Source organism: Triticum aestivum, chromosome 7A (genome assembly GCF_018294505.1).
Source record: "Triticum aestivum cultivar Chinese Spring chromosome 7A, IWGSC CS RefSeq v2.1, whole genome shotgun sequence".
NCBI lineage: Eukaryota > Viridiplantae > Streptophyta > Magnoliopsida > Poales > Poaceae > Triticum > Triticum aestivum.
This window is the reverse complement of record NC_057812.1, coordinates 12,209,077-12,234,172: the sequence shown is the minus strand read 5'-3', so window position 1 is coordinate 12,234,172 and position 25,096 is coordinate 12,209,077. Positions and strand designations below refer to the sequence as shown.

Here is a 25,096-nt window from a genome sequence, read left to right as displayed (position 1 = left end):
TAGCCACAGAAATGCTGACGCGTGGAGGCTTATTGGTCCCGGTTGGTGCCACGAACTGGAACCAAAGGCCCTCCTGCCTGGGCTCAGCGCGCGGGCCACGTGGAGGCCCATCTGTCCCGGTTCTGGTTAGAACCGGGACTAAAGGGTCAGGGCATTAGTAACGACCCTTTAGTCCCGGTTCAGGAACCGGGACAAAAAGCCCTTATGAACCGGGACAATAGGCCCGTTTTTTACTAGTGCCCCTTATCTCCACCGTCCATGCATATGTCCTTTTTTTTGGGATATGGGCCATGTGAGTATTGTTGCCGGTGATTAACAGAGGAGGAGTTTTGGGACATCGGCTTTCTGTCAGAATGGTGCAACAGTGTTTGCTGTATGGCTACGTGTTTGCAAAAAGAGTGGGCCAGCTAGTAGAAAAATGCGGAACCTTGCTATACGTACGATGAATTTTCGTCCAACACTCAGTACGATTAGAGACAAATCATAGATTATCAGTTTGTGGGCCATAGCATCTGCTCTCCGGTCGTACCAGCGTCCGACTAAAAAGAATCGTACGTACAGCAGTTTTGAAAAATGCGGGGCGGCTAGGAGAAGTGAGAAGAAATTTCTTTGAGAGAGAGAGAGCCTGCGTAGAAGACTCAAAGAGAGATTGTTTTGGCGAATTTAAAGAGAGAGGAAACATGTGAGAGAGAGCTTGCGCATCTGAATGTAAATTTCATTGCATGGCTGACTGTTGCATTTGACTTGAGAGAGAGATAAATATGGTCAAGAAGAAAGTCCCTTTGTCTGCATGTGCATGCAGAATCTTTCATGAGAGGGTGAGACACATGACGTGAGGAGAGAGAGAAATGTCCAGCAGATTATTGTATATACTGGGATTTAACTTCTGACGCATGTGCTGTTCATGGAACAGATCTCGAGAAACATTGCAAAAGACAAACGGTCTGAATATGGGATGTAGCGTGGGCGCATCTATCCTGGGTATAGAAAAACCCACTCTCTTCAAAAATATTTGGAGATTAATTTTGAAGTGGGTAGTCACGTAGATGGTGCGGAAGGAATTCTGACACCGTCACCGATCCACCAAATCCCCAATGGCGCCGCAGCCAACCTCCAATCCAGCACCACCGCTGGAGCCGCCGTTCTTTCCAACCCAAGACGGGCTCATGGAGGAAATCTTTGTCCCGGCTACCATGATGCCACCGCTGCCGGCTCCAAGTTCCCACCAAACCCCACTGCCGGTGCTGTCCATCACCGATATCCTGGATGTGCTGCTCGAGGAAATCTTCCTCCGCATCCCCACCGCCGCCGACCTCGCCTGCGCCTCCATCGCTCGCGCTTCCTTCCACCGCATCATCTCCGACTACTCCTTCCTGTGACGATACCGCGCACTCCACCATCTGCCTCTCATCGGCATGCTCTTCGTCCCAGCCCAGCCGCCGCACCCCTCCGCCGTCCCCGCCCGCGCCCTCGTCGGCTTTGACTTCTCCCGCTCCTCCCTCCTGCCATCCTCTGCCGACCGTTCCTGATGTCCAATTAACTTCTTTGACGGACTCGCCCTCCTCGCCGGCGCCCCGGTCGAGGAAAAAAGCGGCAGACGCATCCTCGTTGGCTCCGCCGAGATATGCGACTGGGAGCACCACAATTTTTTGGTCAGGGACCTTGCCGCGTGCGACCCCGTGCAACGCTGCTACGTCCTGGCTGCTGCCCACAGTCCCCGGCAATCTGATCACTAGGCCGGATCTCCTCAGTCTGGAAACGTTCCTTGCTCGCGACGAGGATGACAAGGACCCTTTATCATTCAGGGTGCTATGCCTCGTGGAATGCAGAATGAATCTTCTGCTTCTCGTCTTCACCTCTTTGCATGGACTATGGCATGTTCTCACTTACAATCAATGGAGTGCTGATTCTACATTGAGATGCTTCATTTCGAAACTACGAGTTTGGGCTATCAAGCGTTATTTCATCCACGGGCATTTCTATTGGCATTTGCATTTCCAGAGCGAGTTGCTTGTGCTTGACGTGTGCACAATGGAGTTCTCTGCTGTCGACCTGCCACCTGAACAACTTGGGAATAGCAGTTTTCTCATTGTGGAGACGCCGGAAGGAACGCTCGGGATGCTCACTCGAGGCTTTGATTAGGATAGTGATGATGACCGATATTGGCTCACATATTCCATTATGAGAAATAACCAATGGCACTTTGAGAAGATCATCTGGTTGCCGGTAAAGCGTGCGATTCTGGTTGGTGTCACTGGGGTATACCTGATCATAGAAGCGGTGTACACCACATCTTCACACGATGAGCCGAAGTCTGGATACTTTTCAGTGGACTTGAAGATATTGCAGGTGGAGTTGTTTGCTGCACCTAGCAAACCCATCTATCCTTGTTGATTATATGCTGGTTTCCCACCATCATTGTCTGCACCTACTATATGAAGCGGTGAGTATGTTATCTACTCTACCGATAAATTTGATGCTTGTTATATGTTCTTCAGGGCCTCGTATTTCTATTGGTGCCTTGTTCATATTGAAAGTTCATGCTGTTCCATCTATCTAGAGATGCTGATCGAGCAATGTCGAAGAAAACTTGATTCCTCTAAGTGTGTTTTGGTCTAGGAAGAGAAAGTGATGAATGCACTGGATTCATCCGCTTGTTCAATGCCGATGCCAGCCAAGTCAAAAGCTATGATGCAGCGGCAGTAGCACCATTACGAGTTATTTTTACTTAAATAAAAAAGGTACGTACTTTTTTTCACTTGGGCGACGGTTATTAGCACAATTTTTTTTGAGATGCTTGTTAGCACAATTTGCTCTAGGTAGTCAATTATTCCTTATCTCACTGCACGTAAGATTCAAAAGGTAAAAAGAAAACTCGTGCGTAGGAATAGGGTTTCTGTTTGCCGAAAGCAGCGCACAACAATAGGTTGAATCAGACCAACTCCCCCATGAACCCTAGCGCCCCATCCCCAATGAACATGAAGAGAGAAGCAAGTGATCGAGCAGAGCAGCAGCAGCAGCAGGTGGGGGAGATGGGCGACGCGGTGTTGACATCGGCCTCTGTCGGAGCAGCTGTGGGTGGGGAGCGGGGCAGCCCAGCGGCGGAGAAGGGGCGGGGAGACGGAGCAGCAGCCGTTGGGCGACCTCTGTAGCGCAGAGTCCAAGAAAGAAGCCCTGCTGGTCGCCGCCGCCGCCCGTTTCTGCTCCGATGCTCCCCCCGGGCTGAACGCGAGGGGAGAAACACAAGGACGGCTGAGATCTGTCAAAAACGATTCGTGAGGAGGGGCACGATCGTCTTTTTATGCCCGCGGAGAGCGCGCGTACAGCCTTGTACGAGCCCCCACCGGCCCGATTACTTTTGTACGCTGAGGGTATGCATGTATTGTACATGTGCGTATCGTTTTCCCTGGTCACATGCGGTGGGCGTGTGCTAGCCACGCGGCCACGCGACGCACGAGAACTTCCAAAAATGTCACATCCTATAAAGAGGGAGGGGAACCACCACCGGCCGCATCGCCCCCACCATTTCCCCCCAAATCGGCTCACTCCCTCTCACCTTGCTGCATCGTCTCCCCTCGTCTCCATCGCCCCGCCACCGCACCTACTCGCTCAACCCCACCGCCTCCCTCTCTCCGGCGGGTTCTCTTAGGCTTCGATGGCGCAAGGTCGTGGCGCTGCCGCCGCTGTGCACGGATTTGCGGTCGAGGCCGCGAACACTGCGGCAGATGCCGTCCAAGAAGTGGCCGCCGTCGGCGGTGCGGGAGATGCCGCACCCGCATTCGCTGGATCGGTCGCTGCAGCGGCGGATCTGGTGGAGCAGGGGGTGGTGGGCTCGGACTCCGTCGTGCCGGACCTGGTGGTGACGGTGTCTGGCGGCGCACCGGATGTAGGTGCGGAGGCGAGCGACAAGCAGGTGGTGGATGTGGTAATGCTTCTCGTTCCCCTCCTCTCATAGTTGTAGTTGATAAGCAGAAGATTTAGTAAATAGGTTTTTTGTTGTAGATTTATGATTGAATGCGGCACCCCCTTCTGCTTTTTAGGGTTTTTTGATTGAATGGGGAACCCCATTTGAGAGTTAGCGTTTTTCGTAGTTGATTCGTGCTTGAATGCTAGAGAGATCATAATGAGAGTTAGGTTTTTTATATTAGAATCTGGATTGCCTCATGTGCTCAGATTTTGTTATGTGTTGTATATGTTGTTAGATTTGTTTTGCATATTCCCTCAGTGGGCCACGGCAGGGGCTGAGCAGCCACCCAGTGTATCTATTAAAGTTGATATTGTACAAATGAGGTTAAAATCCTACTTCGTTCATTTGAAGTATATCAATTAATTGTTGAAATGAACACAGTACGTTTAACTAGTGCACAATTTCAAAATAGTTAGGAGGTTCACTTCATTATCCATAAACTGAAATTGTAGGTAGGTTTATTTTTGATCTGTAGGATTCCTGTACTTATAAAGTGAACCATACATAGGTTTGCTAGACATGCAACTATGCCAGATGACCAACTCATATTAAATTGTTGTTGCATAACTCCATGCATGAATGTCATATGAAATAGTTTCACACCTAGCACCAAAAATTGCACAAAGCTTTCCTTTCCTGAAGCTCAGGGCATTACAATATACCATCCAATATAAGGTTCAAAGGATAGGGCAGCTGATGCACCACTATGTACATTACATGAGCCAGATGAACTAAATGCAATTAATTGTTGTGAACCACAATGGCTCACTGATATAGTTCCAGGGTACATCAAAGAATGTACTATCTCCATTGGCAGTCCTGAGCACTCAAAAGATTAGTGTTGGTGCCCAGTCTGGCGTTATAGTGTGATGGACCGCAGTCAGCATAACCTAAAATATTATTTTGACCAAGCTATCATTGTAGAATGCTTGACCTTTGGATACAGTTTAATTTTAGGTCAAAGTATCATTTTAGGTTATTAGAAGCACATTGCAGATTGCTTGACCTTTGCATACTGTGTTATGTAGTTAGTAGTATAATTGAATTACTTATATTGCAGGAAGAGGAAGCTGCTGGCACCAAGCGGAAGCTGGACATCACTGGGTTCAAGGACCCGTATGATCCTGACTATGATGACGACGACGACGTGTATGAGGTAACCCCAAGTAGTTTTTTTTGTCTGTTTATTAATTTGTATGAGATGTTGTTTGTTGATGATGCCCTATCTGAATGCCTCTAAATTGGATTGTTATGTAGTTTATTCATTGATATCATAAAGTTGTGTTGTTTGGTCATTAATTAGCTCTAAATGGCATATTTGTGGTCTTTGTTCATGAAACCATATCTGAATGCATATAAATGGAAATATTCTGTTGTTTGTCCATTAAATTATTCTAAAATGGAAAGTTTTGTTATACTTTCATTTAATTCCTCTGAAAGTTGTTGTTTGTGCATTAATTAGCTGTAAATGAGATATTTGGGATGTATTTTCATGAAACCATATATGAATGCATTGGTTGTCCATTAAATACTTCTAAAATTGAATATTTTCTTATATTTTCATTTAATTTCCTTCAATTTGAAATTTCTATTGTTTAGTTCAGTATAAGCAGTATATGAATGCATCTACATGGGATATTTCTGTAGTTTGTCAATGAAATTGATGGAAATGGTAATTTACTGTTTTTTATTTAATTAAATTACTGTATGTGGCTATTATGTTTGTTTGTTCATTAAATTCCAGTAAATGGCAACTATCTGGTGTTTGTTAATTACAGTACTCTAAATGGGAAGTATGTATTTATGCAAATCATTTGTATGTGCAATACAACTCTGGAGATGAGGTGGACGACTGGAACCAAGAGTCCTTCATTGAGCATGAAGCCGAGAAGATCAGGGAGAAGGGCAAGGCGGCGTACTACAAGTGGGGCAAGTTCAAGTGCCCATACTGCACCACTAAGCCCATTCCCAAGGATGGGCTGTATGAGCACCTTATGTCGCATGCACGTGGTTTAGCGACGAGTGGGAACGACGTGAAGATCAGGGCAGAGCATGCAGCCCTCCTGAAGGCTATGGGTCCCATCTAGTCACCCTCTGTGAAGCTGGTAGTCATACTCATCATCAATATAGTTGATGATGTTTTTCTTCTGCGCAAGTATGGTTCTGAACAGTGAATTTGGAAGGTGGAAATGGTACTCATCATCTAACATATAAAGCCTCCTAGACTCCTAGTCACAACCGATGCCTCGAGCGCACCGCACCACGCGAGGAAAAAAATCACCGCATCGCCCCGCGCGTGAAAAAAAAAACAGCCAGGATGCAGCGCACCACGCGAGGAAAAAACCACCGCACCGCGCGAGGGACGCGCTCGACGGCCGTGGTGAGCCCCGTGCCCGTCCTCTTTCTCCTCCATCCCCGTTCCCTCATCTAACCCTAAATCTCGCCCCAACCGTCTCTTTCCTCCCCGCGCCGCCTGCCCCGGATCTGGAGGAAGAGGAGGGAGGCAGGATCTGGAGGAGGAAGAGGAGATCCGGGCGTCCCGACGGTGGCTCGACCGATGCGAGGTGACGACGAGCTAATGAGTGCCTCTTCGACTCCTTCCTCCGTCCTCGCCGCTGCCGCCGCTCCGACTCCTCTCTCCGTGCTCACCACCGCTGCCGCCTCTATTTACGTCCTGCGGGATGACGCCGCAGCTCCGTCTGACCGACCCTCATGGAGGCGGTGCTGCCGGCCATCGTTCTCAACCTGAGCTTGCCGCCCCCCTGCTTCTGGTGACTAGCAGCTAAAGGAAGGAGAGGGGAGCTCGACGGACTGCGTCTCATACAGACCCACACACCCCCTGACTTCGACAAGACCAGGTGATCTTATTTCCTTCCCCTTTTCACAGTGGTCCAGGCAGAGATGGTACAGTGGAGAAGGCAGATTATATTTGAGCAGACCAACCTTTCTTTCTATAGAAATTTCCCCCCATATTTATTGTATATCAATAGAAGAGAAATGATGTTGTAGTGAAGTTTTCAGTGTTGTGTATGTCTGGTCTGTAGGAATGATGGTCGAGAAAATGGTCCAGGCAGAGATAGACTAACATAGTTCTAGATGCTCATACAATTTCAGTGTTGTGTATATGTGGTTGCAGTGCAGTTTTGTTGATCTACATGCATTTTCAGCATTATAGTATTGACCCCTCGTCCGCCCCGGGTGCGGAGGCGAGCTTCCCGGCGACGGTGGCACTGGCTTGAGGCGGGGGAGCGGCTGATGCAGGGTTGGATCGAGGCATGGGAGCGACGGATGCGGGCGTCTACCTGCGAAGAGGCGAGAGGAGCGGTGGTTGCGGCGTTGAGCTGCGAAGAGGTGCCGCTCGGGCGCGAGACCACAGAGGCGGGAGCGGCTGCTTCGGGCCCCGGCCGTCTCATTCACCGATGACGGCCTCCTCGGCCTCAACATCAAGGGCCGCCTTCTCGCAGAGAAGAACTTCAAGCTGGTACAGTAGAATCACTGCCCATTCCCCCAACCATCAGCATTTGCCTTCATGGCCATAACCATCTTGATTTTGTATTACCTGTACCTAAACCTGAACCTTGTCGTTCCTCTGTTCCTGCCTGCCTGCAGAAGAGGAAGAGCGGCGCCGTCGAGTTCGCCTAGACCATACTCGACTTCAGAAAGGGCCAAGACGTCAGGATCAAGGCCGGATACGAGCTCTATCGCAAGGTACGACGCAGGCTACACACATTTGTTCTGTTGGTTAAGCCGGCTCGTTCCCTTCCCTTCATGCAATGCGTGCAAGACCCATTGCCGTCGAATATACATGTGTCTCTGCTGCATTTATCTACAGAATTAACATGCTAAATTCTATTGCAAATATATTATTCTGACATGGGTCTACTGGGATTCATTTGCTGCTTCTGTTTTGATTGTTCCCACTAAGATCACCACCGCTTGTGCCTGAATTTCTATCAGTCAGCAGCAACAAACCCTTGTACCAGCACTAAATATTATATGTCCATGCAGTGGGAAAGTGCAGGCCAGTTTCTCTTTTGTAAAGCAAAAAGGTTCAGAGCAGCACACACTTGCTCCTCACCAGTCACATTCGCTCAAGAAACCTTAGCACATATCAGTACATTGGTCCGATTACTTCTGGCACAATATCAGAACATTGGCCAGTTTCTCTGAAAGCAAAAAAAGTATTGCCTTGAATTTGATACCCATTTTTTTCTCTAGCTGGGAACTAAAATGTTCTCTAAGTAGTGAGTGGTAGTCTGTATGAAGATTCTTCTCTCAGTCATCTAGGTTCCATATCCAGTTATTTATTGTTAATACTTAATACTCTGATGTTATTGTACATCATTTCTAATCTTTGTATTTATACTGAAGGTACAAAGCTGAAATGCTTGATGATGCGCCTCGTATATTCGAGGCTGTTTTCCAGTGTACCCTTGAGGTAGGAATTACAACCTTGTTTGATTGTTCGGTCTGGCCAGATGATTACTAAAAATTTCGAAGATTATCCTAAGCCCGCCTCAAGTTTTTTTTTCTTTACTTCATGCTATTGGCACCCATTGCTTCAAAGCTTTAATTCAGCTTTCCAGACAGGTTTATGATGACTTTTTTAATTGCTACTATCAGCTCCTTCGATGTTATCTATTAATACAGAAACCCAAATTACTTCTCTTGAATTTGATCATTGGACTATTTGTTTCAGCAATTGAAGCTTGTGATGTATTCGATTAACTAAGTATGCTTCCTGCTATTTTTTTACACTATTGTTAATGCCAAACTGTTGTCATGACTTACTGGTGAAATTTAGAAGTGATATATTTGCACATATATACGGGTATTTAACTTAACATGATCTGCATGTTCTGAATCTGCAGTTCTGCACTGTGCTCTGCTGGATGTCGCCTAAGAAGAGGATGCGGCAGTCTCAGCCACATTTGGTTTTCCTAAGCTAATGCGGGGTTTCTTTCCCTTATATTCTTGCAAGATGTGGTAATATCTTTCATGCCGTCTCCTGTTCGATGAAATGCCTGTGAGCTGAAACATTTTGCATTGCATGTTTCTCTGCCTGTGCAGGTTCTTTGTTGGTTCGTTCGACCATGCCGTTAACCAACAAGGTTAGGTCTACTCAGATTGCCTCGGGTTCTTACTTCTTGATAATATAGGCCGTGAACTCCTGCATTTGTGCGGCTAGGTTGCCTGTCTATGTGTTTCGGGGTTCACCTTATTATGCTTGTCGTGCTTTGTGTGGGTTTTCCTTCAGATCTTGTTAGAAAAAAAATGTGTTCTTGATTACTTATGCTTGTCTTGGTGGTTTTCTTCCTGGGTGAATGTGTGCTCATATGCCATTGGTCGATATCCATGTTTACAGAGGATGCCCACTTTTCTTAGTTTCATACCGATTCTTAATAGTCTTGCAATGCCTGCTCGGGTTAGTTCTTTAAATGAGTAGAGATAATAAATGTATGGGGGTTCCAATATCAAATGTACCACCTGGTTATTGTTTACCCAACTAATACGTGCTGCTTGGTGATAAAGGAAAAACGGCTAGAAAAATAATTAATAAAGTGTACCATCTGCTTATTGTTTTATACACAGTCGCTTGATTCTTTTGTTCCTCTATAGGCCTCTGATCATGTCTGCAGTGTGCGGCTAGGTTGTTCATCCGTCTGGGTCGTAGGTTCTTTCCTTCCTGCCAACGGCGGGTACAAGACTCGAGCGGTTAACGGGCAAGCACTATATGCACCATTCATCTATGCTAATATAGCATGTTTTGTAAAGCCAATGTATGCTATCACCAAGTGATCTGAATATTTTCTTTCAAGCATCAAGCTTTCGTGTAATGGAATATAAGTATTTTAAGTTGATTCTAAATCAATCTCATACACATGCTTTGAATGCTTGGCTCGCTCTCGCTTTTTGCGTCATGGTCAAACATGCAGCGATGACTTTGTTTAATATTTATCACTTCATAGCGCCTATATGTGACTATCTACTTTCTTTGCTAATAACATTGTAAATAATTAATCGTAAGCTTCTTAGAACATTATGTATCATCACTAAGCATCTATCTACCAGCAATAAATACTTATTTTCATATGTTTCAATATGTGCCCGAATAATATTAATGTACATTATTTCAATACATGGCTTACTCTCGGCCTTTGCGCCATTGGCGCAACTGGTCATCTAGTTAGTATAGTTGATGATGTTTTCTTTTGCTCTAGTATGGTAGTGAACTGTTGGAAGGTTGTAGTATGGCAGACTTTTAAGTAGTATGGCAGAATCTTAAGTAATCTAGTATGTCTCTGAAATATATATACTGTCTAGATACAGGTTAGCTACACTTTGTTGCAGTGTTTATATTCTGATGCTTCAATGATCACAGTAGGTGCTTCAATGTTGCTTGACTGATGAGACATGCTGCATACAGTTCCCATGATGTGGCCATGTGCTTGGTAATGGTGTGTGCAAAGAAGAACAGTTGAATGAAGACTTAATGGATTTTTGTAATAAACGAGCGAAATAGAAGAAAAGAAATTATCTTAATTATTTGAATTTGTAAACTGCAACTGACTTATAAGAAAAAGAACAAGAAAATGTTAAAAAGAAAAAGTAGTGTTTGCAAAATATAATGTTTGAATTAGCATGGAGTTTTTATGTCGATGTTTTCAACTGTCACATTTATTTGTCCTACCATTACAAATGTTTTTTATAAAGTAGACTAGCCTTATCTACATAGGTTACAAAGTGTAATACATGGACTTGAGGTTTTCATAAGTTAGCATGATTGCATATTCCATTTCAAATATATTTTAAAAATTAGAAAATGTTGAAAATCTTTTATTGTCAATGTGCATAAGTTAGCATTATTGAATACTCCATTTCAAATATATTATAAAAATTAGAAAATGTTCAAAATCATTTTTTTGTCAATGTGCATAAGTTAGCAATATTGAATCTTCCATTTCAAATATATTATAAAAGTTAGAAAATGTTGAAAATCTTTTTTTGTCAATGTTCATAAGTTAGCATGATTAAATCTTTCATTTCAAATATATTATAAAAAATGGGTCTAACTTAAGCCAGTTTTTGAACAAAGGTGATTTTTTGCACCACCTCCAAATCACCCAAATTTTCTTGTACATGGTGACCTACATGTGCCAAAGATGGCTATGAAAGAAATTTTGAAAATAATATATTTTACAATGCCCCCTTGAGGTATAGACCGATGTTTTGACCAGTCAGTCTAGAGGGCAATATAAATTAATAAAAAATACAAAAAAATTAATACCTTGGAAACCTAGCTTTGTTTGTGCAAGAGATCATGTGTGAAAAAATTGAGGTGATTTGGAGGTGGTCGAAAAAATCACCGCATTACGGAGGGGCCATTTGGTGCCAGTTTTTGAACAAATGTGATTTTTTTCCACCACCTCCAAATCACCCAAATTTTCTTTTACATGGTGACCCACATGTGCCAAACATGGCTATGAAAAAAATTTGGAAAAATAATATTTTACAATGTCCCCTTCAGGTATAGACGGATGTTTTGACCAGTCGGTCTACAGGTCGTTATAAATTAAAAAAATTCAAAAAAATATAAAACCTAGGAAACCTAGCTTTGTTTGTCCAAGATATCATGTGTGCCAAAGTTGAGGTGATTTGGAGGTGGTCGAGAAAAAACCTAGAACACTGCTCCAGCGTGACGCAACGTGCGTTTTGTGTCCGAATTCGTGCACACCTTGCATGGAGGGCCACATTGGCCATGCCCACATGCTCCCAAAAGTTGGGGTCGTCTCATGCATGCCCCACATGCACCATTTACAAGTCGGACCATTCGGGTCTGCCGGAGGGCAAGTCTGAAAGAGGTTTTCCTTGCCGGTCCCACCAAATGATCCCAAACTTTATGCACACCCTACCATGACCATGGCATGCATGTGGGAGGAGAATTCATACACCACGGCCTCATTTGTTTTGAAATCCCATTGATAGCCATGTTATTACATGTAAGTGAGCATGTGTAAAATTTATTAGGTGATTTGAAGGTCAAAACACATGGCAATATGGCAAAAAAATGTGTATTGCATGCAAGTGAGCATGTCTATAATTTAGAACGTAATTTGAAGATCAAAAAACATGGCAATATGCCAAAAAATGCCCACCTACAAGAGCAGCAGAATTCATACACCACGGCCTGCATACGACTAGGAACCCGGCCGTTCATGGGCTAGGACGCGGGCCCGTGGTGCAGAATTGTCTGCTTCTGGTAGACCCCACAGGGCTGATGGGGTGAGAGTTATGCAATGTACTGCCTGCATATGATAGGAGCTTGAGTGGGGAGTCGCAGCCGGGTATATAAACCGGTGCGGCGCTCTCTCGCTTGGCGAGGTGGGACTAAACTCCCACCACCCCATGGTTGTGCCCTAGCTTGTGCCCTGCGCGGCTCTGCCTTGGGCCCAATTCGGGCGGGCTGGCCCAAGGCAGCCTTACCGGCGCAATGAAATAAGAAACTTTTATAAATTCTTAAATTTGTTTCTGTTTTATAGTCTCTCTTTTTTCACTTCTTAACTCCAAAATTTCTTTTCTTTTTTATATTTCTACTATTTAAAATCAAATATCTTTTTTCTATATTATTTCTAACAGTGTTTAATAAAATTAAAAAATGTGCCAAATTCTGTTGTGTTTTATTTCATTTGTTCGTTCTCTTTTTTATATTGATAATATATATGAAATATAAACTAAAATGGTGTGTTTTATTTCAATTCTTCATTCTAATATTTCTTATCTTTATTATATTTGAAATATTTTTAGTTTGTAAGATAAAATGTTTTGTTTCATTTCACTTCTTCATTCTAATATTTGTTCTCTTCTTTATATTTGAAATATTTTCAAAATGTAAGATAATATGTTATCTTTTATTTCACTTCTTCATTCTAATAGATCTAATCTTTTTTATATTTGAATTATTTTTTGAATGTAAGATAATATGTTGTCTTTTATTGCACTTAATTTTTCTTCTGTTTTCTATATTCTCCTCTTTTCTTTGTTCTAACAGTTATAAATTTAAATAATGTATGATATAATGTTGTCTTTTATTTCACTTTTCATGGTTGTTCTTCCTAATTATAAATTTTTCTTTTCTGTTTGATACTTGACATATTATTAAACCAAATCTAGTCGGGACAATCGCATGCATGCCTCCACTTGCACCATGTACTAGAAGCAGGTTTTTCTTCTCGGTCTCACCAATTGATACCAAACTTTATGCACACCCTACGATGACCATGGCAAGCATGCATGGCAAGTATCGTTCATTTCCGACACTCGATGCGTTTTGTAGGGGTTTTGAAGCGATAAGACCCTAGAACAGTGCCCCAACGTGACGCAACGTGCGTATTGTGTCCGAATTCATGCACACCTTGCCTGGGGGACCACATTATCCATGCCCACATGGTCCCAAAAAGTTGGGGTCATCTCACGCATGCCTCCACATGAACCATGTACAAGCCTGACCATTCGGGTCTGCCGAAGGGCAAGTCTGAAAGAGGTTTTCCTTGCCGGTCCCACCAAATGATCCCAAACTTTATGCACACCCTACCATGACCATGGCATGCATGTGGGAGGAGAATTCATACACCACGGCCTCATTTTTGTTGAAATCCCATTAATAGCCATGTGTATTACATGTAAGTGAGAATGTGTAAAATTTATTAGGTGATTTGAAGGTCAAAACATTAACTTGTCATATATGCAAAACAAATGTGTATTGCATGCAAGTGAGTGTATAACTTAGTACGTGATTTGAAGATCAAAACACATGGCAATATGCCAAAAAAAGATGCCCACCTACCATAGCAGGAGAATTCATAGACCACGGCCTGCATACGACTAGGAACCCAGCCGTTCATGGGCCAGGATGCAGGCCCGTGGTGCAGAATTTCTCTGCTGCTAGTAGGCCCCACAGGGGCAGAGGGGAGGAGAGTTAGGCAATGTACTATCTGCATTTGATTGGAGCTTGAGAGGGGCGTGAGGGAGTCCTGGATTAGGGGGTGTCCGGATAGCCGGACTATAACCTTCGGCTGGACTCTTGGACTATGAAGATACAAGATTGAAGACTTTGTCCCGTGTCCGGATGGGACTTTCCTTGGCGTGAAAGGCAAGCTTGGCAATACGGATATGTAGATCTCCTCCCATTGTAACCGACTATGTGTAACCCTAGCCCTCTCCGGTGTCTATATAAACCGGAGAGTTTTAGTCCATAGGACGAACAACAATCATACCATAGGCTAGCTTCTAGGGTTTAGCCTCTCTGATCTCGTGGTAGATCCACTCTTGTACTACCCATATGATCAATATTAATCAAGCAGGAGTAGGGTTTTACCTCCATCGAGAGGGCCCGAACCTGGGTAAAAACATTGTGTCCCTTGTCTCCTGTTACCATCCGCCTAGACGCACAATTCGGGACCCCCTACCTGAGATCCGCCGGTTTTGACACCGACATTGGTGCTTTCATTGAGAGTTCCTCTGTGCTGTCGCCATCAGGAAGGATGCCTCATCCCGTCTTTAAAGACGGCACTGTTGCTAAGGGAGTTTTGGCTTTCGGCCAAACTCTCCGGCTAGGTGGTTTTCTTATGACCACCTGTTCGGCCGCTGCGCCGACGATGACTTCTCAGGTCATCAAAAGCTATCTTCACGTCAACTCGGAACTCGCCGAGCAGTTAGATCCAATGGAGCTCTCTTCCTTAAACGAGCTCTTGGATCGCATCGCCGCCCTGGGAGTCGCTACAGACTATGATCAAATTAGGCCTAAACCCGATCTGAGAGAGATTAACTCTCCCTATGTCACCCATCACGTTGCAGTGGTGGAGGAACAATGCGGTGACCCTTCATCTATCTTAAGGACTAGCTATGTCCAGATTCCCGATCCCTCCAAGCCGGATACCCGCAGAGGGGAGGACGTCACTCAAGCCCTGAACCTAGAGTTAGGCAGCTGGCTAGATTCATTGGACAACATCCAAGAATCCAAGCTTCTGAGTTTGGAAACTCCTTGGCCCTTGAGTCTCAGATTGGGTGAGGGTTTGGATTCAATTCCACCCACCCACCCAAACATAAGCGATCTATCCCAAATTAGGCAAGAGCCCGAAGAAACAGTACACCATTACTGGGCTAGATTCCTCCTGGTCATCAACAGGATCAAGGACTGCCGCGAGGAAGACGCAATTAATTCTTCTGCAATAATTGCACGGACAAGGGAATCTTCAACGCCACAAGTCGCCGTGAAATTACACGCTTCGCCGACTTGGCATCCATAGTACGAAAGTATTGTGCGATGGAAAGCGCCTAGAAAACCAAAATAAAATTTTGGGACAATCCGGCCCTGAATACAAACCCAGTCTGAAATAAAAGGGTGCATTATCGCCAGGCACCCGGGTTAAACACCAAAAAGCAAAAACCCTCTACAGGGCATGGAACCGTACTGGAGGGATGGCTCAATGGACCTTGTAAAATTCACAGTGCAGAGGGCGCCGCACCAACTCATAGCCTTAGAGCATGTTGGATACTCCGGCAGGTGGCCAAAAGTGGCGAGGATCTTCTAAACCCAGAAACCACAGAGTACCAGCCCAGGGATACCAGTACGGTATTAACAGTCTTCGAGACTTTCGCATCAAATAATATGCGAAAACGAACACTCCGCAGCCTTGCCGAAGTCTACCACGTGGCAACAATAAACCCATGGAGTGACACGACTATTACTTTTAATGCCAGTGACGAACCTAAATTCCGAACAGCCTGAGCACCAGCCGCATTGGTCCTCAGTCCAATAGTGGACGGCTTTCGACTCACCAAGGTACTCATGGACGGTGGCAGCGGATTGAACCTCATTTATGAGGAAACCCTTCAAAAAATGGAAATAGACTGGACCGCATTGAGTGAAGCAGCACAACCTTTAGAGGAATAATCCCCATTCAGGAAGCACGCTGTACAGGAAAAATCACACTAGATGTGGTGTTCGGCACGCAGGACAATTATAGGTCCGAAGAGGTCACGTTCTAAGTGGCCCCGTTTAGTAGCGGATACCACGTTCTATTAGGGCGGGAGGCATTTACAATCTTCCAAGCCATACCCCATTACGGGTACACGAAGCTCAAAATTCCCGGGCCCAACGGAATCATCACTCTCGCTAGTGATCCAGACACAGCACTCCGCGCCGAAAATAAAACAGCCGCACTAGCCCTCGAGGCACTATCCGAAGACCTAGCGGCTGAGGAACTGACTGCGTTGCGCTCCATGGTGAACAGGGACGACGGGATACTCGATAAAAGATCCAAGTCCATCTCCTTTAAACCAGAAGACGAAATAGTCAAATTCCAAGTCCATCCAACGGACCCTACAAAAACAGCTTCCATCAGGGCACAGTTAAACCCTGATGTAGACGCTGCACTACGAGAGTTCCTACGCGAGAACTGGGACATTTTTGCCTGGCACCCTTCAGACATGCCAGGAATCCCACGCAGGCTGGCCGAGCACAACCTCAATATTCTAAAAGGATTCAAGCCAGTCAAGCAGGCTCTTCGGCATTTCTCCGAACCTAAGAGACAAGCCATAGGAGAGGAACTAGCCAAGCTATTGGAGGCCGGATTCATCAGAGACATAAAACATCCGGACTGGCTAGCAAACCTGGTGATGGTACCAAAGAAGGACAAATCCTGGCGCTTGTGCGTCGATTTTAAGGACCTCAACAAGGCTTGCCCAAAGGATCCCTTCCCCCTCCCCCGCATCGATCAAATTATCGACGCTACCGCAGGACACGATTCATTGTGCTTCCTCGACGCATACTCCGGCTACCATCAAATTAAGATGGCAGAGCCGGACCAAGCCGCAACGGCATTCATCACACCATACTGCCCCTTCTGCTTCAACACAATGCCCTTTGGGCTCAAAAACGTCGGTGCAACATATCAGCGCATGATTCAGACATGTCTAGCAGACCAGATCGGCAAAATAGTGGAGGCATACGTAGATGACGTGGTCGTCAAAACCAAACATGTCGAATCTCTAGTAGACGACTTGAGGCTCACATTTGATAACCTCCAAACATACGACATCAAGCTCAACCCGGAAAAATGCGTTTTCGGAGTACCAGCCGGAAAGCTCTTAGGCTTCATTGTATCCGGCAGAGGAATTGAAGCAAATCCGGCCAAGATCCGAGCTCTGTCACAGTTGGATATCCCAAAGGACCTCAAAAAAATACAAAAATTGACAGGATGCCTGGCGGCTCTAAGCCGCTTTATCTTCTGACTGGGAGAAAAGGCATTACCCCTTTATCGCCTCCTTCGGCGCACCGACCACTTCGAGTGGACGGCTGCCGCCACAGCCGGACTGGAAGAAAGAAAAGACATATTGGCAACCAACCCAGTCCTGGCCGTGCCAAATATTGGCGAACCAATGCTATTATACATTGCGGCAACTCATCAACTTGTGAGCGCAGTGCTCGTCGTTGAACGAGAAACGGACGGACATAAATTCCCCCTTCAAAAGCCGGTTTAGTATGTATCCACTGTCCTTACTCCATGCAAGTCACGGTACCCGCACTATCAAAAGATAGCGTACACAGTATTCATGGCATCCCGGAAGCGGCGACACTACTTTCAAGAGTGTACGATAATAGTAGCCTCAGAAGTGCCACTTAATGATATTATAAACAACCGCGATGCGACGGGCCGGATTACCAAATGGGCCATTGAGCTCCTCCCGTTTGACATAACTTACAAGCCACGGCGAGCCATTAAGTCGCAAGTACTGGCCGACTTCAACGCCGAATGGACGGAAGCCGAACTCCCTAAAGTGTATGGCACATATTCCAACTAGATCATGCACTTCGACGGCTCCAAAATGTTGGCTGGCCTGGGGGCTGGTGTCGTTTTGACGTCCCCAACAGGAGATACAGTTCAATACGTACTCCAGATAATGTATACGGACTCCAACAACGCAGCCGAATATGAGGCCCTTCTACATGGTCTCTAGATGGCAGTATCCATGGGCATTCAACGCCTAGAGATGCGCGGGGATTCGAACCTCGTGATATCCCAAATAAATGGAGACTTTGATGCCAAGGATCCGAAAATGGCAGCTTATCGCACCGCTGTCCTAAAATGTCAGCTCGGTTCGAGGGGCTCGAATTTCACCATATATCCCGGGAAAACAATCAGGCAGCAGACGTCCTGGCACGCATCAGCGCAAAACGCGATGCCGTCCCTCCCAACATCTTCTTGGAATGGTTGTTCAAGCCATCCGTAGTATGGGAAGGAGAACTCGGTAATAACAGCCCGGACCCAACCGCACTGCCCGACACCGAACACTCTGACATAATTGGAGGCTCTGCCAACGAAATAACATCTTCAGCCCACGTAATAATGGCCGTCATCGCCCCGTGGACGGAACCATTCCTAGCCTACCTTACTAGGCAGGAACTTCCCGAGGACCAAAACGAGGCACGCTGCATAATGCGGCAATCTAAAGCCTATAAAGTCCATGAGGGAGAGCTTTATAAGAAAAGCACCACCGGAGTCCTTCAAAGGTGCATCTCCGAAGAGGAAGGGCGGAATCTTCTGGCTGAAATTCATGCCGGACTCGGCGGTCACCACGCTGCAGCTCGGGCCCTTGTAAGCAAGGCCTTCCGTACAGGCTTTTATTGGCTGACGGCCCGGGCAGACGCTCAGGACTTAGTCCAGCGATGCGTTGGTTGCCAGCTTTTTGCAAACCAAAGCCATATGCCACCCACTGCCCTCCATACTATCCCCATCACCTGGCCCTTCGCGGTCTGGGGGCTTGACATGGTTGGACCCCTTTAAGGAGGAACCCACAAGCAAAAATACTTACTGTTCATGGTGGATAAGTTCACCAAATGGATAGAAGCCAAGCCTGTTAAGATGGCCGAATCTGGGCCGGTGATAGACTTCATATCTGGGGTCGTACACCGTTACGGCGTCCCCCATAGCATCATCACTGATAACGGCACGAACTTTACGGCCGACGAGGTAAAACTCTGGTGCAAAAACATGGGCATCAGGCTCGATTATGCTTAAGCCTAGCACCCACAAACTAACGGTCAGGTCGAGCGAGCAAATGGTCTTATCATGAGCGGCATCAAACCCAGATTAGTGCGGTCCCTCAAGGAATCTAACACGCACTGGGTAGAGGAGCTCGACTCCGTACTCTGGGGTCTGCGGACCACGCCGAATCGCACCACCGGATACACACCATTCTTTATGGTACGGCGCAGAGGCGGTTCTGCCCTGCGACATAATTCATGACTCACCTCGAGTGCGCATGTACGAAGAAAGAGAAGCCGAGCTCGATCGGCAGGACAGTTTGGACGCCTTGGAGGAGGAGCGTGACGTGGCAAAAGCCCGTTCCGCATTCTATCAACAGCAGGCTCGAAGATACCAAAGCAGAGAAGTATGGGCCAAAACTTACAATGTTGGCGAGTTAGTTCTATGCCTGCCAGATAAGAAAAAGGACAAACTCAAACCCAAATGGGAAGGTCCCTTCATCATTGACCAAGTCCTGACGGGTGGAGCGTACCGTCTGCGGGATGCATCGGATAATCAACTCGAGCCGAACCCATGGAACGCAGCCCGACTCCGAAGATTCTACGCCTAGCGCCGGACTCTGTGTTTGTCTCCTTCCTCTGTCCATTTTTTATACACTATCTGTCTTATATTTTCTCCTTCTCCCCTTCTCTTCTCTCACAGCCTTTAAGGGCCCATTTGTGCCTTGTTTGCACACAACTAATGCGCTATCCGCGCTCATTATACCTGGTGGCTTCTTTAACAGAAGCTTATTCATACGGGCTTCATGCCCAACACATGTGTTATCCTTCCGCATGTACCCTTTATTCACCATTATATGCATCGATATGACTGAAGTTTTGGCCAAGCTGGGTTGCCTGGCTCTTGTATTTATGCCCTACGTTCCCGTTAATTCGGCTAGGGCATAAGGGGAGCACCTCTGCGATTGTTACTGCCGGGTCAGCCGGATGTGTACCTCAGACTGGGTGAAGCCGAAAGCTAGCGTTCTTAAGAGAATATTCGGTCGGTGAACTAAAGATGATTTCTCACTTATTTACTTATGCGCCCCTAGATGTTTTTCATGCGTCTCTTTTCGCAGTCCGGACATGCACTTTAGGGCATGCCTCCCAGGGAAAGGAACCCCTAAAGGAACTATTCTCCCTGGAAGATGTTTCTTACTGACCATGTAATATAACATAACTAGTTGGGCACTTGTCTGTTCAAGCTATAAATGACCCCTACGCCTGGTCTCCATGCATGCCCCGGTTCTTACATAACCGAGAGGGTATTCGGACACACTCCGAACCGTCGGGTCACGAGGTTGAAGCGAAAAGGTCTGCCATGACAAACGATCTACAATCCGGCTAGAAGGCATTATACATGTCACTTTAAATTACATAGTCAATTTGACTGATTATATTCCTCTTCAATACCATCCAATAGGCTGTCTAGTTTACAGTCCTGTTGGGAATACTTTGCGGCCAATTCTACTTGACCGTATACTAAACTCACAGGGATCTCCTTCCCATCAGGCCCCACAGGTCCGACCTCGGTCATGTGGTTTGGGTCAGCCTTCGTGTACCGCATCTTCACCATGGCCCAGGCTTCCCTGGCACCTTGACGACAGGCAGATATCTTCCATAACTGGAAGCACTGCCGCGCTCCCTTCAGCTTCTCCGCTAGCTCTCCAAGGCCTTCGGGCACAGAGACGGAAGGCCACAAGGCCTGGGCAACGCCTTGCATCACCTGCCGAACTCGATCGTGCAGTTGTGAGAGCTCGGGGAGAAGGCCACCCGTAGAACCGGGCATTTCCTCTGCAGGACGCCCTGTTAGCATACCTACAAACATAACTCTGTCAGTCGACTTCCTCGCTGAACTCTTTTTTGAAGTTCGTTCAAGCACTTACTAAAAATGCCGCGTCGAAGCCGCCGATTCTCCTTCACGGAGTCCGACAGCTGGGCACGAACATCCTTTAGTTCCACGCCCAGCTGGGTGTTGGCATCTAGGAGATCATTCTTCTCCTGCCTCACCTTTGTAAGCACGCTCTCGCCGGCCTTTAGCCGGCGTAGGAGTTGTTGCTTATCCGGATCTACTCCGGCGCCATCTGCAATGTTATTGTCAGATTTTCACACACGCCGCACTTCACATGATACTTATCATTTTAAGCATATAGTACCAAAGGGGGTCTCCTTGGACTCCCCTGCTGCGGCTAGTGTGGCCTCAAGTTGGGCTCTGCACTCTTCCAGCTCATGGGACAGTTGGGTATTCTTTTATGTAAGAACCTGCATAATAAATTATCCTTAAATCAGTTATTCTAACTGTTTCAAGTCTCAGGGGTTACTGATATATATTATCACCAAATTCTCTCACCCATATGTCTTTTACATATTGTTCTGTGGCTCTGGCTAGACCATTTTGAGCGGCATGGAGGTACGCATCTCCCGAGTTGAAGGCATCCAATGCCTCTTGGGAAAAACAAGCGTCACGAAGAATAGTCCGGCGACGCCTGTGGTTCATGACACTTTCCACCTCGGAATTGGTGGCAGACAGTCTGTCTGCATCCTCTGTCGGAGGAGCGCCTGGCGCACGCCTCGTATTCGTTCCCGCCCCCGAATCCGGCCTTGGAGCCTGGCTGGTGGAGGCGCGATTTTTAGCCTCTCCGGATATAGTCCGGCGAGTGATCTTTTTCCTAAAAAGAAGGCACGGGCGTTAGTATGCCTCTGAGAATAATATCTTGGAATAAAGACGGCGCATCGTACCGCTGCGCTGGTGTCTCAATCCGGACTACGTGTCTTTTCAGCCTGCCTGGCCTCGCGGCCCCTTGTTGGCTAGTCGCCGCAGGCTCGGCCTTCTGCCTCGAGGACCTCTCCTGCAAAACACGGTTGTTATACGGTAATCAAAAACACGCAAGGACGGATCCCTTTTCAAAGTGCTGGGACTTTGGTCTTAGTTACCTGTGAGGCTGGAAGTAGCCTAGGGTAATCGGCCGTAATGGCCACCAAGGCGTTGTCATTGCTCAATTGGTAAAATACCCCATCGATCAGCTCCAAAGATATGTCCGGATCCTCTTGGGAGGCCGGGTCAAGGGACCGTTCCGGGTCCTCGGGTTGTGGAGGAGGGTTGTTTATCTCCCTTACAGCCTAGCGCAGCTCCTGCGATGAAATCGCTAGACTGAATACTTAACTATGGGAATATGAAACGGATGGGCGAGTAAAAGTGTCCGCTTACCCAGCTCGGAGGATTGTACATAGAAAATCCGCCCATTGGATTGACGCGGAGAAATTCCTCCTCTTCTCCCTTGTACAAAGTGGACAAGATCTTCATTAGAGCAGCAACCAATTCCGGCCCCTTACGGCTGCAGCGGGTGGCATCATCCTCCCCATTGAAATCCCACATGGGGTGGCCTCTATACTGAACCGGATGCACCCCCCGCATAATGCATGTGGCCATGACCTCGATCATGGTCAGTCCGGAATGAGCTAACAACCTTATCCGCCTCATCAGGTAAAGAACGTCCTTGTCATTTTCCTTCTGAGGGCTCCGTGGACGCCAGCTTAGGCGCTTCTTCAAGGGAGCATTATCGAACTCAGGGAGGCCGATCCGAATAGGATCCGGCATGGGGACGTCTTCTATATAAAACCATTCTGAAGGCCAGTCTTCGGACGCCTTCTTTGGGGTTCCGGATAGATATCCGGTCCCGGCGATGCGCCACACTTCGGCTCCGCCCACTTGATATACAGACCCCTTCTGAGAACGGGGCACAAGTCAGAACAACTTCTTCCACAGCGCGAAATGAGCCTCGCAGCCCCAAAACAGCTCGCAAAGGACTACGAAGCCCGCGATATGCAATATGGAGGCAGGCGTAAGGTTGTGCAACTGGAGGCCGTAGAACTCCAGGAGCCCCCGGAGAAACGAATGAATTGGAAATCCGAGCCCTCTTATCAAATAAGGGACAAGGCATACCCGCTCTCCTTTGGAGGGATTGGGGACGCTCTCCACTTGCTCTCCACCATTATAGGTGGCAAGCCCGGCTTGAACCGGGACCATGTAGGCTGGGGGAGAAATCCCTTGGTATGGAGCGTCACTAGCTCGCTGTGCGGGACGGAACATCTTCCCCAATCTCCAGGCTTGGGGCTGGGGAAGCGAGAGGAGGGGCTGCGTCGACTGGCCATGATTTCTGTCGGATGCGCTCCGATGAATGCTCGCTAAGGGAGGATGGCGTGATTTGGATCTGAATCCTCGTCTCTTTAATAGGCAGCTCATTTACACAGCTAGGGGGTAAATGTAAAACCACCCCGGCTCTTCACATTCGCTTGACGCGTGGAAGATGGCCATTATTGGACGTGGAAGCCAAGGAGCTCAATATTCATGAGAAGCCGGACACTATTCAACAGGTACACGGAATTTGGAGAAGAACCCGCCTTGCAATGCCGAAGACAATCTGCGCGCCGGACTCGTCGTCATTGAAGCCTGGTTCGGGGGCTACTGAGGGAGTCCTGGATTAGGGGGTGTCCGGATAGCCAAACTATAACCTTCGGACGGACTCTTGGACTATGAAGATACAAGATTAAAGACTTTGTCCCATGTCCGGATGGGACTTTCCTTGGCATGGAAGGCAAGCTTGGCAATATGGATATGTAGATCTCCTCCCATTGTAACCGACTCTGTGCAACCCTAGCCCTCTCCCGTGTCTATATAAACCGGAGAGTTTTAGTCCACAGGACGAACAACAATCATACCATAGGCTAGCTTCTAGGGTTTAGCCTCTCTGATCTCGTGGTAGATCCACTCTTGTACTACCCATATCATCAATATTAATCAAGCAGGAGTAGGGTTTTACCTCCATCGAGAGGGCCCGAACCTGGGTAAAAATATTGTGTCCCTTGTCTCCTGTTACCATCCGCCTAGAAGCACAGTTCGGGACCCCTACCCGAGATCCGTCGGTTTTGACACCAATAGGGAGTCGCAGCCGGGAATATAAACCGGTGCGGTGCACTCTCGCTTGGCAAGGTGGGACTAAACTCCCACCACCCCACGGCTGTGCCCTGCGCGGCTCTGCCTTGGGCCCAATTCGGGCGGGCTGGCCCAGGGCAGCCTTACCCGCGCGCTGAAATAACTTCTTAACTCCAAAATTTCTTTTCCTTTTTATATTTCTAATATTTAAAATCAAATCACTTTTTTTATATTATTTCTAACAGTGTTTACTAAAATTAAAAAAATATGCCAAATTCTGTTGTGTTCTATTTCATTTGTTCGTTCTCTTTTCTATATTTATAATATTTACGAAATATAAACTAAAATGGTGTGTTTTATTTCAATTCTTCATTCTTATATTTCTTATCTTTATTATATTTGAAATATTTTTAGTTTGCAAGATAAAATGTTATGTTTTATTTCACTTCTTCATTCTAATATTTGTTCTCTTCTTTATATTTGAATTTTTTTCAAAATGTAAGATAATATGTTGTCTTTTATTTCACTTGTTCATTCTAATAGATCTTATCTTTTTTACATTTGAATTATTTTTAAAATGTAAGATAATATGTTGTCCTTCATAATTATAAATTTTCTTTTCTCTTTGATACTTGAAATATTATTAAATCAAATCTAGTTGGGACAATCGCATGCATGCCTCCACATGCACCATGTACTAGAAGCGGGTTTTTCTTCTCGGTCTCACCAATTGAGACCAAACTTTATGCACACCCTACGATGACCATGGCAAGCATGCATGGCGAGTATCGTTCATTTCCGACACTCGATGCATTTTGTAGGGGTTTTGCAGCGATAAAACCCTAGAATAGTGCCCCGACTTGACGCAACGTGCGTATTGTGTCCGAATTCGTGCACACCTTGCTGCGGACCACATTGGCCATGCCCACATGGTCCCAAAAGTTGGGGTCATCTCATGCATGCCTCCACATGAACCATGTACAGATCGGACTATTCGGGTCTGCCGAAGGGCAAGTCTAAAAGAGGTTTTCCTTGCCGGTCCCACCAAATGATCCCAAACTTTATGCACACCCTACCATGACCATGGCATGCATGCATGACAAGTATCGTT

At 46.5% G+C, this 25,096-nt stretch overlaps 1 long non-coding RNA gene and 1 pseudogene across 3 annotated transcripts; both read left to right on the top strand.

The window, feature by feature from the left end:
• The first annotated feature begins 1,415 nt into the window (after positions 1-1,415).
• Positions 1,416-2,394, top strand: LOC123152789 (uncharacterized; annotated as a pseudogene).
• Positions 2,395-6,354: 3,960 nt separating this feature from the next.
• On the top strand, positions 6,355-8,843 carry LOC123152650 (uncharacterized). 3 transcript variants are annotated; one of them, XR_006476280.1, is made up of 4 exons: positions 6,355-6,825; positions 7,135-7,448; positions 7,577-7,675; positions 8,339-8,838. It is a non-coding gene; the product is annotated as an uncharacterized lncRNA (long non-coding RNA). The 3 variants fall into 3 exon arrangements; XR_006476282.1 differs by having other exon boundaries at positions 6,803-6,825; positions 7,104-7,448; positions 8,339-8,839; XR_006476281.1 differs by lacking the exon at positions 6,355-6,825 and having other exon boundaries at positions 6,939-7,448; positions 8,339-8,843.
• Positions 8,844-25,096: the final 16,253 nt, after the last annotated feature.